Source organism: Oryctolagus cuniculus, chromosome 14 (genome assembly GCF_051225735.1).
Source record: "Oryctolagus cuniculus isolate XC-2025 breed Fujian yellow rabbit chromosome 14, ASM5122573v1, whole genome shotgun sequence".
NCBI lineage: Eukaryota > Metazoa > Chordata > Mammalia > Lagomorpha > Leporidae > Oryctolagus > Oryctolagus cuniculus.
In genome coordinates, this window is record NC_142880.1 from 78962387 (window position 1) to 78978887 (window position 16501).

General features: G+C 42.7%; 1 pseudogene; it reads left to right on the top strand.

The window, feature by feature from the left end:
- Positions 1 to 218: 218 nt before the first annotated feature.
- LOC103349665 (ubiquitin-conjugating enzyme E2 variant 1 pseudogene) lies at positions 219 to 14340 on the top strand (annotated as a pseudogene).
- The last annotated feature ends 2161 nt before the right edge of the window (positions 14341 to 16501 follow it).

A 16501-nucleotide genomic window follows, 5' to 3' on the forward strand; every position in this document is an offset into this window, starting at 1 on the left:
CGGCGTGAATCAGAAACCTAAGGGCCGCGGGCCCCCCGCCCCGCACAGCCCTTCCCCGAAGCCCACGACGCGACAGCGCCTGGGTCGAGGCGCGGGTAGCCGGAGCCCTCAGCGGCCGTCTGCAGCGGGCCGGGGGCCGTCGCCCCAGGCGCTCTCTGCACCGGCTCTGGTCTAGTTGGGGGCGGCGTGGCGAGATCCGGCCACGCTAAAGGCAGGGCATGCGCGCGGGGCCCCATCGGCGGCCCGGCGGCCTCTGGCCCCCACTCCGACCTCTGTCCGAGGTCAGGGCCTTAACCTTGCAGAGCCAGCGGGTCTGCGCTCCGGCCGGGCTCGTGCCTGGGATGGAGGAAGAAACGAGGGCAAGAGCGCCACCCCGTGGAATCTTCTAGAAGTGCGGTTAACGGCCGTGGTTAACCACATCCTGGGAATTTACTTTTTAAACAAAAAAATAATAATAAGGTATTTTTTTTGACGGTGGTGTCGAAAGCGTTACGGGGGCGGGCGTTTGCTTTGCGGTTAAGGTGGGGAGGGGGCGGGCAGGACCCTTGCGTCCCACATCCGAGTGCCTGGGCTGGATCCCGGCTCCAGACTCCTGCTTCCTGCTAGTGTGCACCCTGGGGGAGCAGCAGGTGATGGCTCAGGACTTGGGTCTCTTCCACCCACGTGAGAGACCTGCTCGAGTTCAGGCTCCAGGCTTCCGCTAGGAGTCCTAGGTATTTGGGGGAATGAGGGGGAACCAGGGAATGTGATCCCTCCCTTTCTCCATCTCAGTCTGCCGCTCAAATTTTTAAAAGCAACGAAGGGCGGTGTTAATTACTCAGGACTGGTTTATTTATTTTTGTGAATGTTACTTTTTTATTTAATAATTCCAGAGGACATATTTTTCATAGGTAATGATTCCAAGAATACAATGATACGTTCTTCCCTCCCTCCCTCCTTTTTCTCTTTCATTTTTTGTGATCATAAACCTTCAGTTTATAACGCCGGGCGCAGTGCTCCTGTACACCAAGAACGCTACAAGTTAAAGGTAGATAAACCCCTGTTCCGCGTGTAGAACACAGTCAAGTCACAAGATGTCAGTTAACTTCGAGATACGTTAAGCTGCGTTTTTTGTTTGTTTCTGTACCCTATGTATTAGCTACAACCATTCAGAGAAAACATATTTGTCTTTTTGGGTCTGGCTTATTCTTACTCTCAGTGGGTTACTTAGAACGCTTTGTTCAAGTGTAGCTGCACCCCCAAATCTTTGCAGGTGGAGGGATTGGTAAGGCAAAGGGAGGTGCAAAGGCAAGTGAGCTGAAACAGGGCTGACTTTCCTATTTCCAGACTTCAGTGTTCGGTTTTCGTATCCTGGCAGCCTACTTTTTCCTTGAGGCAGTGACAATAATGCTTATTGCGCACTGTTCCGTATTTTTGAAATGCCTTATTTAATAGCACAATTCTGAGTGGGAAACATGGTTATTGTAGAATTCTGCCCTTCAGAACTCTGGCTGGCATCTTGGAAATGAGAGAGATGGACCAAGAGCAAGAAACAGGGTTGTTTTATTAGCACGTGTGTACATGGGAGGTACCCAGGGAAAGGACTCACTCAGAGAAATGGCTTACGATTGGGGCGCACAAATGATCTTTAGCTAAAGCAGAGTGTGGGGAGCGCAAGGTGAGGGCGGCGACCCGGGAGCTGGCGGTACCTAGGAGTGGGGTGTCGGTTCTCCATTGTGGGCCAGTCTCTTGGGTTTCAAGAGTTACCCTTCTCGTTGGGCGCACAGGAAACATTCCTACAACTGGATATTTCTTTCTAAGAAATCTGAATTTCCCTTACAAAAGGGGAACGTGCTATTTTCAGAGTTTCTCCTGTGTCTGCTATTGCTCAAAATAATCGGGTCAAAAAAATCTTTATCCCAGAGGTATATTTGGGGTGGTGACACTCAGATTTTGAGGAGCTATATTCTGGCTTCACATTAGTATTCCCATTTACAAAGGAGGACATGGGCTTAGACAACTTCAGTAACTAGTCTCTGTTTTTTTGATCAAGTTATAATAATTCACAACACAGGTAAATCTCTTTAAGTTAACCAGCTATGGTAAAGAGTCTTTTGTTACTAGTTTCCCAATAAATTTAGAATACCAGATCAATAAACCCCTGGAAGACACTTAGAATGTAGAGTTTGGTCCAGTGTGGTATCAAGTTTCTGTCTGATACCAATTAATGAGACATGGACAAATACACTTCTGTCTCAGATACTTCTAAGGTAATGTAGGAAGGAGGCACCCTTGGCATTACAGAGTAGAAATGGAAAGTCGTTCTGTCACTTTCCCTTTTGACTGTTCACTTCCAGGCATGCCCAGGCATGTGTCTCATTAATGACCATGGACTTCACCCTCAGCAGTATCAGGGCCAGAGACAGGGGTGGGACTGGAGGTGGAACGGAATTACAAGGTCTTAAATGGAGGGGTGATATTTGTTCCCCAGACTGGCGCGAACTTCTTCACTACCCTGCAGAGAGAGGGAGGGCTTGCTGTTTGGCAAAAACCACCTTACTGGCCCACAGCCAGTTTTAGACCATGCCTTTGTTAGTTGCCAAAGAAAAAAAATTGTGTGTGTGTTTCTCTTTATGCCCTTCCAGGATAAAAGGACTGTGAAGAGATTGTTGGGAAATTGTTTCATTTTAATGATTTCTTAGTTATCATATATTACCATGCTTATTTTTACCAAATACACTTCAGCATTGGATAAACTATTGAATATTCCATATAAAATTAAAATCTATCTTTCAAAATATACATTTAATAAACTATTAATAGTAAATCAGGAGGTCTCTTTCTTTAATTGTGAAAATCTGATTTTTCAGATTGTGCTGCCATCGTGTGGACAGAACCAAAATCGTCATCCGTATAACAAAAAGGGAAATACAAAAGGACTAGAAGTTTTGGAAAAATGGAACTGTTTATTTTGGTGCAAAAAATTTATAATCCACGCCTAACTTTTTCATGATCCATCCCTTCCATTAACTTTTTGAAGACGACTTGTACGCATGCATAGATTTCAAAAATATTTGTACCAAAGTCTTATCTTTTAATTCCATTTTTCCACAAGCTTGTTGAAATATGCTCAAAAGTGTGCTTTCTGTTGCTGATAAATATTTGTAAACCATTTCACTTGCAGCAGGTGTTGTGGCACAGGAGAATAATCCACCATTTAGGATGCCCGGGAGTCCTAGCTCCTCTGCTTCCAATTCAGCTTCCTGCTAGTGCACTTGGAAAGGCAGCAGATAATGGCTCAAATACGTGAGCCCCTGCCATCCCGAGAGACATGGAATGGAGTTCTGAGCTCCTGGCTTCAGCCTGGCCCAGCCCTGGCTGCTGTGGTGTTTTGGGGAGTGAACCAGTGAATGGAAGATTCCTCCCCCCCCATTGCTTTGCCTTTCAAATGAATAAATTTTAACAACATATCTCTCTGTGGATGCATGGGATTTAATGCAAAAGCAATCAAAATCTCAATAGAATTTTTAGTGAAAATTGATAAACTGATTGCAAATTTTATATGAAATTACAAGGTATCAAAAATTGCCTAAGTCATTTTAAAGAAGACTTGAAGGGGGAAAGCTTTTCTATACCACCTGTCAGGCCTTATTGTAAAGCTTCAGCCATTAAGAACGTTTGGTCACACACTGACCAAGGAATAGTGTTAAGATTTCAGAAGTAGATCCACTGGGGCTGGCGCTGCGGCACAACAGGTAAAGCCACCACCTGTGATGCCAGGATTGCACACGAGTGCCTATTTGAGTCCCGGCTGCTCCACTTCACTCCAGCTCCTGCTAATGTGCCCGTGAAGATAGCTGAGAATGGTTCAAGTACTTGGGCCCCTGCCACCCACGTGGAAAACTAAGAAGAAGCTTCTGGCTCCTGGCTTCAGCCTGGTCCATCCCTGGCTACTACAGCCATTTGGGGAAGAACCAGAGGATGGAAGATCTGTCTCTCCCTTGCTCTCTCTGTAACTCTGTCAAATAAGAAAAAAATAAAATAGCAGTATGATAATTGGTAATGGAAAGAAGGGCCCATGAGAGTATTTCAGGCATGGAAAGCCAAGACACTCTATAAAAAAAAATTACCTAAATGAAAGATCTCCACGAATGAGATCCCAGTGGAAAGAATAGGTCATCAATGAAGGAGGTATCTTTCTCTGAAGGGAGGAAAGAACTTCCACTTTGACTATGACCTTGTCTAAATATGATAAGAGTCGGTGAACTCAAAAGGCTTCCATAGCCTTGGCAACTCATGACAAGAGCCTAGGGTGATTACTGATGCCATAAACAAAAATGTCAATTGGTTAAGTCAACAACAGGAGTCACTGTGCACTTACTCCCCATGCAGGATCTCTGTCCTAAATGTGCTGTACATTGTGATTTAATGCTATAACTAGTACTCAAACAGTATTTTTCACTTTGTGTTTCTATGTGGGTGAAACTGTTAAAATCTTAATATATACTAAGCTGATTGTGGGGAGCAGCTCGGACTAGACTAAGTTACTTGAATTAAGACTTATTCTATGCATCTGCTCTCCCACAATATGGCGCTGAGAAGGGAGTAAACAACTTCTACGCAGCTGCCTCTCGCCAACTTGAGTGATGACCTGCAGGAGCTGATCCTGCTCCTGATTGGAGGAGAGCAGCGTACTCGGCGTGTGGGTAGCAGAGTTGGGATTGGTGGAAGAGGACTATAAAGGAGGAGAGAAACAACATGCACCAGGAACATCTAAGAGGAACACCTGAGGAACATCTGAGCAGCCCCCGAGAGAGCCGGCCGGCGGTGTGCCGCTCCCCTGCAGAAGTGGGGAAAGTGGCAGGGGGGCCCGCCCCTCCACGGAGGTGGAGGGACGGCAGCCAACCCGGGAAGAACCAGCAGCAAACCCGGGAAGGGCCGAGCAGACAAAAGAACAGCGCAGGGTTTAGTGTCGTTCCTCCATGAAGACGGGGAGTGACACTGATCTTCTGTATATAAAGAAAATTGAAAATGAATCGATGTGATTGGAAGGGGAGAGGGAGCGGGAGAGGGGAGGGTTGTGGGTGGGAGGGAAGTTATGCGGGGGGAAAGCCATTGTAATCCATAAGCTGTACTTTGGAAATTTATATTCATTAAATAAAAGTTAAAAAAATAAATAAATCTAATCCTAATCCTAACGGTCACATAGACTTAACCCTAATCCTAAACCTAACCCTCACATTAACCCTAACCTTAAACTTAGCTCTGACCCAAACCACAGGCTAGCCTATGCATTTGCAGGATTCCTAAAATAACTCTAGCTCTATCCCCAACACTAACCATTAACTCTAACCCTAACCCTATGGTGGCATAGGCCTAACCCTAATCCTAAATCAAATCCTACCCCTAACCTAACCCTAAAAATCAGTCTAAATGTAACATTAAGTCTAGCCTTAGTCCAAGCCATAAATCTATCACTAACCCTAAACTCCCAACCACTAATCTGAGCCATAACCCTAACCATCACATGACACTAGCTCAAAACTTAATCCTAACCCTTACCTTAATACTAACCTTAATCCTAACCTTAAATCTAAGAGTAGCCCTTGCCTGAGCCCTAGTCCTAAATCTAATTCAAGCTCTAACCTTATCACTAACCACTAAATCTAACTCTTGCCCTAGATCTAATTGAAATCCTAAAGCTAACACTCACTCTAACGCTAACCCTAACCCATGCCATAAACCTTACACTAGCCATTGACAAAAAAAGAAAGAAAGAAAGAAAGAAGGGCCTATTCAGTAAATGAAATTAAAATATTTTCATATAAAAAATACAACCCATATCTCAGAGCTTATTAGTTTGCTAGGTCTATAAAAATAACAGAGTTTAGGTACCTTAACATTTTTCTCATGATTATGGAGGCTGCGAATGGAAGCTCAAGGGGTAGACATGTTTGGTTCCTCCTGAGGCCTTTTCTCCTGGCTGGCACATGGCTGCCTTCTCACAGTGACCTCACATGGCCTGCTATGGCCACATCACTGGTGTCCCCTCTCATGTCTGGACTTCATCTTGGAGAACAGCACACTGTGTATGACATCATCTAACCTTGAATATCTGCTTGAAGGCCCTATCTAAGTAGTTAAATTCTGACGTACTGGACTTCAGGGTTTTTTCTTTTTTTTTTTTTAATTTTTTACAGGCAGAATGGACATTGAGAGAGAGAGACAGAGAGAAAGGTCTTCCTTTTGCCATTGGTTCACCCTCCAATGGCCGCCGCGGCCAGCGCGCTGCGGCCGGCGCACCACGCTGATCCGAAGGCAGGAGCCAGGTGCTCCTCCTGGTCTCCCATGGGGTGCAGGGCCCAAGCACTTGGGCCATCCTCCACTGCACTCCCTGGCCACAGCAGGGAGCTGGCCTGGAAGAGGGGCAACTGGGACAGAATCCGGCGCCCCGACCGGGACTAGAACCCGGTGTGCCGGTGCCGCAAGGCGGAGGATTAGCCTAGTGAGCCGCGACGCCGGCCAGACTTTAGGGTTTTAACATGAACTTTAGGAGAACACAGTTCAGCCCATAACACACACCATATAAAATCTACAAAGAGTTCTTAACATGCAAAAAATACTAGTTCTGTAACAAAATTTTGATACATGGACTAAAAATTCACAAGCTAAAATGACAAAGGTAGGTCATAGGTTGGCACATGGTTGGTAGAAGTTGCATTTGAACATTCAAGAATTGAAAACTCTGAACTAGGCAGCAAGCAGTGCAGCATTCCACCAAAGGGGCAACAGATGAAGCTTTTTTAAGATGTTTAGGAAGCAAGACAAGATGTTTGAAAGGCTGAAGTGAACACCGCTGGTTTCAGATGAGTTGGTTTCCGGTTGAAAAAGGCTCTAGTTAGGGATTAACTGAAAGTTTCTGGCTTATTAGGCTTAAGTTTCATTTTCTTGTTTCCATTGAGCTTTGGCTTATGTAGGAACCCAAAGCAGTGAAGCCATCTCAACCTAATGGCCTCCCAGTTAAATCTTAAACACTACGTATGATCACCAAACAATTAGTCCAAAATATATAAAGGGCTTCTACAATGGATACGAGAAAAGCAACTCAGTAGAAAAATGAAACACATGAATCAGAAATTCATACATAAGGCAGTACTTTAGTCAATAAGATTCTCAAACTCATTAATAACAAGAGAAATGCAAATCGAGGTCATTTAAACTCATTTAATTGGTGAAAAATGGAACACCTGCCAGTGTTTTGTTGAAGGCACAGATCAATGACTTAAAACATTATACAGTGTATATTGATCATATGTGTACTATACAACCCAGCAAGGGGAAGACCTGCACATGTATACCAGGAGACAATATACATGCAGGTCATGCCAGCAATTTTAGTAATACTAAGACCAAAGAGGCACAATACAGATGCCCACCAATAGGAGAATGCCTAAAAAATGATGGTACATACACATAATTGTATAGTATGTAAAAATCAACAAATTACAGACATCCACATCAATATGGGAGAATATTAATAACCTTGAGTTTAAAAGACAAAGATTACTCTTTTTATAAAATTTAAGAACTAAATTTGAATTTTTGTTTAAATATGCATATATGTCTGATTTAAAAATATATTTTAAAATCTCAACATTTAGGATAATGTTACCTTGTTTGAATAAGGGAAGGGATATTTGAGAGGGAAAAAATACATGTTAATGTATGCTATTGTCAATGATTAGTTTTAGGGTTGAATTACAAACATTCAAATGGGAGTGCATGCAAAGATCAGAGACACCTATATCATGAGCCACGGATCATAGTTAGCCCAGTTATGTGTACCTTAAATCTAAGGGTTTCTTTTTTTTCCTAAATGCATTGTGGCTCAGCACTTCAAGTCCCAGCTCCTCCACTGTCGCTCCCCCTCTTCGTGGAGGAACGACACAAGACCCTGCGCTGTTCTTTCGTCTGCTCGGCCCTCCCCGGGTTTGCTGCTGGTTCTTCCCGGGTTGGCTACTGTCCCTTCCACCTCCGTGGAAGGGCGGTTCCCCCTGCCACTTTTCCCCACTTCCGCGGGGGAGCGGCACACCGCCGGCCGGCTCCCTCGGGGGCTGCACAGGTGTTCCTTCAGATAGATGTTCCTGGTGCATGTTGTCTCTCTCCTCCTTTATAGTCCTCTTCCACCAATCCCAACTCTGCTACCCACACGCCGAGTACGCTGCTCTCCTCCAATCAGGAGCAAGATCAGCTCTTGCAGCTCAGTCAATCAAATTGGCGAGAGGCAGCTGCGTAGAAGTTGTTACTCCCTTCTCAGCGCCATATTGTGGGAAAGTAGATGCATAGAATAAGTCTTAATTCCAGTAACAGTCTAGTCCGAGTTGCTCCCAGTTGCTCCCCACACTCCACTTCCAATCCAGCTTCTTGCTAATGCACCTGGGAAGCAGTTATTGTCACCCATGTGGGAGACCCAGATGGAGACCTGAACTTCTGGCTTTGGCCCTGGCTGTTGCAAGCATTTCAGGAATGAACCAGTGAACCAGGAAACCAGTGCATGGAAGAATATCTCTCTGTCTCTCCCCTTCCCCCACTTTCAAGTAGATAGAAACAAAGTTTTTTAACAATGATTTCTGGCAAGCACATGGTATGAGTAAGGTGGTCCAATGAAAGGAACATGATGGTCTCTGGGTGCATTGCCAAGAGGCTCTGGAAGAAATCTGGGCATGTTCAGTCTGAGTTGAAATGTACCCTGGTATCTGACTCGGTTCCTGATACTGACAGATCTTAGACTGGGTAACTTATAAGCAACAGAAATGGATTGCCCACCATTCCGGGCTGGAAGAGTAAAAGCAAGGTACCAGCAGATTCAGCCCCTGGTCAGAGTCTGTTCATAGTGCCTACTCATGGAGCCTTCGCCTGGCAGGGGAGGGCCACCTCTCTGGCAAGGGCACTAATCCCACCAGCAGGGGGCGAGCCTCCGTGACTTATTCACTTCCTGAAAGGCCCGCCTCTTAACGCTGTCACACTGGATATTAGATTCCAATGTCGGAACTGCGGCGAGACAACAATATGCAGACGACAGCACTGGACATATAAGACTTTAATGTGGAAGCAGGAGAGCCTACACTTCATAGTTATCACTATGTATATACATATGTATATACATAGTTATCACTATGTATTCCATTAGGCATTTAGGTTTAATATCTAACTTTTAAAAAATAGGTTAGTAGGCCGGCACCGTGGCTCACTAGGCTAATCCTCCGCCTAGCGGCGCCGGCACACCGGGTTCTAGTCCCGGTCGGGACGCCGGATTCTGTCCCGGTTGCCCCTCTTCCAGGCCAGCCCTCTGCTGTGGCCAGGGAGTGCAGTGGAGGATGGCCCAGGTGCTTGGGCCCTGCACCCCATGGGAGACCAGGAAAAGCACCTGGCTCCTAGCTCCTGCCATCGGATCAGCGCAGTGCGCCAGCTGTGCGCCGGCCGCGGCGGCCATTGGAGGGTGAACCAACGGCAAAAAGGAAGACCTTTCTCTCTCTCTCTCTCTCTCTCTCACTGTCCACTCTGCCTGTCAAAAAAAAAAAAAAAAGGTTAGTAAATATAAACTACAGTGCTAATTTTAGGTTTTACATATTAAATGCTAAACGTATTTTATATGGTGTTTGTTTTTATATACTGGAATTTTATAAAAGAATAAAACCCTGCAGCAAATCCTGCCAGTAATCATCAATGAAGGCTTATATTATAAATACAGTTATGAAAATATTTACTAAAACCTGCCTTCTTTGTTATTGATTACTTTTATCGATTCATCCATCTATCTTACTTTTCCATCTATCTGTTTCCCAGAATTGGTAGTAACAATGTTTGAGAAGGCCCTTTTCTGCCTTTGAACAAACTGCTGTTACCAGTTTATTGTAGTGGACTTTGATCTCCCTCTGCTGGTACAAAATGATAATGCCAGTCAATTCTATAAAAGTCTTACAGTGGTTTAAACACAGCTGTTCCCTACAGTCAAAGCCACCACCATTATCTTGCTTTGTATCAGCATTAGAAAAAGTTATTCACTTTCTGAATATCTGTTAAAGGGCACAACAAATCTGAATTTATTTAAATTCAGTAATTAAAAAACAAAGTAATTAATATAATACAAAAAAGGTAAACATGTTTCAGCTTTTCAATATTCTTGAAAGTGAAAATCTTTTCTAAGTATTAATATGAAAACCCTATCTCACATCTTTAAAGATATACCTTTTAATAAACTCATTCCTTTCATTTTCATTTGGATTTTTGTGGTTGCTTGTTTTCCACATACATATTTCCAAGTTTCTTCTTCATTTAAGATCATTTCTTCAAACGTGTGCTTTAAAATGGAGAAATTTTGTCTGACACTATGTGGTTCATCTGCATCTAGACTCTTCAAAGTGTTAGTCATAATCTTCACATTGTGGAGACTGAACATTGAGATCCCATTCAACTGGAATTCTATGTGTAGGTCCATTGCATCCTATAGTACCTTAAAATTGTTCTTTTATTTCTATTTTAATACTGACTTTATCGAGATCCTATTTTACCATTTAAAGACAATTGAAAGGATCAATAAATTGTTGTTCATTGACCTGGAAAAATGATTTTATTGGAAAATCCCTGGGTTCATCAAATGGCATACCAAAAATCAGGGCAGAGGGTAGGAGGTAGTGACAGAAATCTAGCCAAATTTAGTTTAACTCCCCACAAAGCCTTCAACAGAACACAAAGTTGCAAGTGAAAATCATTGTAACTATTTCAAAACACTGGTCTTAATATAGAAGGATTAAAGTGATTAATAACTCTACTTTCAAATATAGAGTATCAAACTAAAACTTAATAAGCAAGGCTGTCAGGTACACCGTAGCAGAATGCACTTGAGTTCTTTGAGTGGCTGAGCTTTTCCTTAGCTAGTTCAACCCAATGGCTGCCCGCTTTGATGGCTGCTATAGGCTCACACGTGTACATGTAAACTATTCTTTGTTTCATATATCCTTCTGTCAGATCCCTCTTTGCATCTTCAAGTGAAACCTCTCTCATAAAAGGCAGGAAGAGTTACAACTCAAGTTTGCTGAAGTGCATCAGACACAAGCCACTTTGGACCAACCACTGAGCACAGAGTCATACCTTGTGCTTACTCATCTACCTGACACTGATCTTACGTTCTTCTCCCCTCCACCCTGGGTACTAAGCTGCTTTGATTAACTAAGGCATTTTGTATAATCGTTTATGCTCCACTTATTAGCTCTGAGCTCTTCAGCAAGTTATTTTGAGCCTCTCTTTCCCCATCTAGAAACTGGAGAAAATAAAGTATATGAGATAAGATTGTTGTTGTAAGGATTACACAGTACATGTAAAATGCCTGAAAGTGCTTGGAATATGTTGTATTCTGTAAGTATTAACTATGAGGAACTTCCTATAGCAATAGTTATGTAATTCAGTGTTTACTATTCTAATACAGGAAATCGTCAGAAAGGAAAATGAAGAATAAAACACAAACTCCATTTTGAGTGAAACTAAGGAGAAATACTCCAAAATATTTACATAATCTGTCAAATACAACCATAGTTCAGAATTTGTGTCTAGAAGGCAATCTTAGATAACATTTGAATCAATTTTAAAATGCAAATTCTAACCTAAACTTTAGAATATGTAGAAAGACAATGGGAAAATACTAGTTATCAAGACTTATGGCATGAACTTAAAGCAGCAGTTTTCAGCAGAGACAATTTGGTGCTCCCTCCTCCAAGAGGACTTTTGATAACATACAAAGACATTGGTGGTAGTCACAACTAAAGAGGGAAATATTATCAGCATATAGTAGGTAGAGATGGAGGATACTAATAAATATTGTGAAATGAGCAAAATGCTTGTCACAACAAAAAATTACCTAGACCAAAATGTCAACAGTACTCAGATTCTCAAAAAATTACAAAGAGAACTACCTTATGGTCCAGTGAACCCCATTACTGAGTGTATACTCCACCAAAATCAGTGTATAGAAGAGATAGCAACACTCTTATGTTTATTGCACAATTGTTCATAATATCCAAGATACGGAATCAACTTATATGTCAGTGGATAGATCTACAAAACAAGTGTGGCATATATACACACAAATCAATAAAAAGGACAAGATTTTCTAATTTGCTACAACATGGAAGAATCTGGAGGACAACTGGTTAAGTGAAACAAGCCAGACACAGAAAGACAAATATCACATGGTCTCTCTCCTGTGAAATCTAAAAAGCTGATCTCATGGCAGTAGAAAGTAGAATATTGGCTACCACAGTATGAGGAAGGAAAGGTGAAAGGGAGTGGGGGTAGTCAAATGCGTACAAAATTACAGTCAGGCGGGAGAAACAAGCTAGTGTTCTATAGAGGGGTGAGTGTATTCCAAAATGCTTCAAAATAACTACGAGAGATGATCATGCATATTCACTGTGAAGAAATAATATGTTTGAGGATTGCAACACACACACGGTGTTCTAAGGAAAGGAACCTTGGTTATAGAGTCGTGTATATCAACAACCTGCAATCAAGCCAACCATCCTATCCACATGTCCATTCCATCTGTTCTCCCCACCTCTTCCTGTTCGAAGGGGTCTGTAGTTGGAACTGCTGATTTTGGACGCTTTTCACAGTTGATTCTTCCAAGAATATTGAGGATAATCTTTCTCCTGGTTCAGCTTGTCTGCTGCTTGGAAGCAGCAGGTTCCTATGGAAACATGATGTCAGAATGATGAAACTCTACCAGAAAGATTTTAAACTGAAGTCTGTTATCATGTATAGGAAGTGAGCCAATCAACACACTTGTGCCACAGAACAATTTACCTTTAACTTTTAACTTTTCTAAAGCTGCAGTTTCTCTTTTTGGTTCACCGTCATTTTTTGTCCCTGCAAAAATCTCAAACCTCTCCAATGATGAAAAACATTTACCCATAAAATGACTGAAAATTGAGCCTTTAAGTTTTAAGGAAAACTTAAACTGCATTGCATCCTGAAGGCTGAAAAGTGTATTCCTTGGAGAGTGCCCACTTCATCTCATCAGGGGTATATTAGGGCCATTTGCCTTACAAAGGGAACCCCCTGATTAAAGGGGCTAGCTTCTATCACCCGCAGGAGAGGACCTCCCTGTGTCACCAATTTGGCTGCATGGTCTGCCAATCTTATCACCAATTTGGCTGCATGGGCTGCCAATCTATTTCCCTTATCAGTCCCTGTTTGATGTCCCTCACACAATGAAGATAACAACTGATCTATGTCATGATATCTGATAGGGAACCTCTTTGCAGTGAGGAAGTGTCTCTCCTTCCAAATGGCTACATGGGCATGGAGGACGAGATAGGCACATATGAGATAGACACATTTAGAATCAGTGTAAATAGTCACACTTTCGTCTTTGTCCAGCTTGAGGGCTCTTTGTTAGAGCTACCAGCTCTGCCAGATGCGCACTTGTTCCTGGGGGAAGAGGACTCTCAAGGATCCATTCTAGGGCGATTACTGCATTTCCCTCTCCTTAGGTCCCATGCTCCAAGGCTTGCTTCTACATTTCTTCCCTCATCCTTCTGAGCTCATCCATCCTCATTGTATACAGCATTCAACTTCCATGAACTCTCTTCTTCATCTTTCCTTTACTATCTCTATCTAAAAAGTTCTTTCCATCAAAAGCCTCTTCCTTAACCATACATGACCAAGAATGTTCTCCTGCTTATCACTTTCTCCCAACTTCCTTCACCACCTACTGTTCCTTCAGATAAAATTAGACCTTCTTCACTGAGGTCAAGCAGAGTCAGACCTTGGACTTTGGGACTTGGTAACCTCTCTCTTCCAGGAAGTTGAGAAGAGTCTTCCTACCTTCTTGCATCCCCTCAGTGAGAGCAGAGAGGATAATGTTGTCCTCAGCAAAGTTTTTATGTCTCCTATCTAAACTACTGTCTAGTCCATTGAACTTAAAACAGTCAGAGAAGCTTTAGCAGTGCAAGGTGGTAGCCAGCATGGGCTTGGATAACTTATGAAAACCAAATATACAGCCCCCAGACAGAATGTGGACACAAATACCCAGAGGCACACTTTGTATGATCTGCAACAACAACAACAAAATCAATATAAATGGAGTCAATGGTTCCAACAGATTGTTGGACCCAAGAGCCACATCAGTACTAGCAAAATGGCAGAATTCATACATCTTCAAAGTCATCCTGCAAGAACCGTGGCACTCAAAGATGTCTAAAGAAAACATGCAACTCCCAGCCACCTGAAGGACAGTGTCACAGCAACCGATCAAAGAGGAAAATCACAGATCCCTCCCTTCCAGCAGTCGCCTTTGTCTTTTAGCAATGAAGACATTTTAGAGAGGGCTCTTACTTGGTCAACCCTGCAATCCTTTGGGTCCAGTCTGGAATCTGACAATTGAAACAAAAAGAACACTTGATCTATAAACCTTAGCACTGGCCCTGCTGCCCCCCATGGTTGAGTGCAGGAACCTAGAAAGAAGTCACTGAGCTCTGCCATCCCTCAGGTTGGTGGGCTCACTCCCAGCATGCTTCCAACCCCTGACTCAGGACCATCGATACTGACCTGTGAGTGCACATTGAAACCACCGTGAGTCACTGTGTCTCCAAGATTCTCCTTCGTTCTTTTTAATTCAGCATTTGTGATGTGAATGGAAGGGGAGAGGGAGTGGGAAAGGGGAGGGTTGCGGGTGGGAGGGACGTTATGGGGGGAAGCCATTGTAATCCATAAGCTGTACTTTGGAAATTTATATTCATTAAATAAAAGTTAAAAATAAAAAAAAAGAGCCATCAGAAAATTGGCATCCAAGAGCCATTGTGAGAGTCTGTTTGTAAATATGATTCTAAGTGTCCTTAGGGAAAAGTGCAAAATGATAGCTAGCAAAAGATTTTAAATAACCATGGTTGCAGCAGGATCATCAACTTCTCATAAGTTTTTTTCTAGACCATTACTTAACTTAAAGTTTAGCCTCATTTTGCATCTTTAAGATCCCTTTAACATAATCCAAATAGCCTAATTAATTATTATTTCTGTAAGATGAGAGATATACCCTTTGACATTTCCAGAGCGTCAACTGGAAACATCAAAGTCTGAAGAATTTAAAACTGATTTTCAGAAAGCTTATCAAGGGTGCCAAGAAGACTTAAAATATCTGTCAAAATATGATCCCTTATCACCATGAAATAGTATCCATCCATTTAGTCAACCAGTCATAGTCCAGATGTAATCATAGTTACAATACCTTTAAAACCCAATCTCTTCCAATCAGGGTTTAAGAGCATATGAAATCATCCAAGTTATGGGATGATTTTAAAGTCAGAACCAGGAACAAGAATGGGACTGACTAGAAAAGTGACAGTTACTGATCAAATCAAAACTGAGAAATGAGGAAGCAGTAGCTACAGTTCCCCCCCCCTCCGTGGCCTCTTGTATCTGTACTTAGACCTGATCTTCTAAAGTTTCCATATCAAGAAATATCTCATATAGCAAAACACTTTCCCCATGCACCCTGACCCCAACTCCAGGCACTCAGAGTAAAGGTGCATGAAACAAATGTCCCTTCACATAGCAATCTCAAACACTCAAGATTGTTTTAAATAGGGCAGTCAACAGAGAAAGAACAAAAAAGGTCTTCAACCCCTGCAGCAGACAGCTTGAGTTGGAGAAAGAACCCAAAGTGAGTCTCTCATTTACCCCAAGTAACACCTGGTACCCATTGCTTGAAACAGGCAAGAAACCCCCATGTTCCTGTTTTCAGGGGCACAATGAAAGAGAAGCCCAAAAGACAAGACTTCCCTTTATGGTAACCCAAAGGCCAAGTATCCGTTAAGCCACAACCATCTGGAATCTTTGAGTGGTGGGCTCTCTGGACATTGAGGCAATTGATGAAACAAAGAACAGAACAAGCAAGCACATGAGGAACTCAAGTTTTCTCATACACTTAGTTTTCCCCCTGACCCTGCCATCTGAGCCCCATGTTACCTATATTTGAGGCTTAGATTTCCCATAAGAAGCATACATTCTACAAGGAGAGTGGAAGTGGGGGTAGAATCAATGAAAGAACTCTAGCCTAGAGTATATGGAACACTTAGCCCAGAGCCTCTTTTCATTTTTACAAAGCACAAGTACATTTATGGGACTGTAGGAGTGGACCCTTGAGGGAGTTTAAAGCCCTAATTTTAATTAAGAGCACAATCGAGACAGAAATCAATCTGTAGCCTCATTTTTAGAGAGGGGAGAGGTTTTTAGACCCTTGTATAAGCATACTATTAACTCTTCCCTGTGATTATTTTTCCCAATTGAGAGTCTCATCTTTTGAGAGTTCCAGGGATCTGACTGGACATTCCAAGGTCATACTCAAATTATATTTGTCAGAGGCTTAAATCAGCCGACCAACACAGAATATTAGTTTATTTAGCCTGTGTCTTTTTGATTTACTCTGAGTTAAGATAGTCATTTCAACATTTTAGAGGGCAACTCCTTC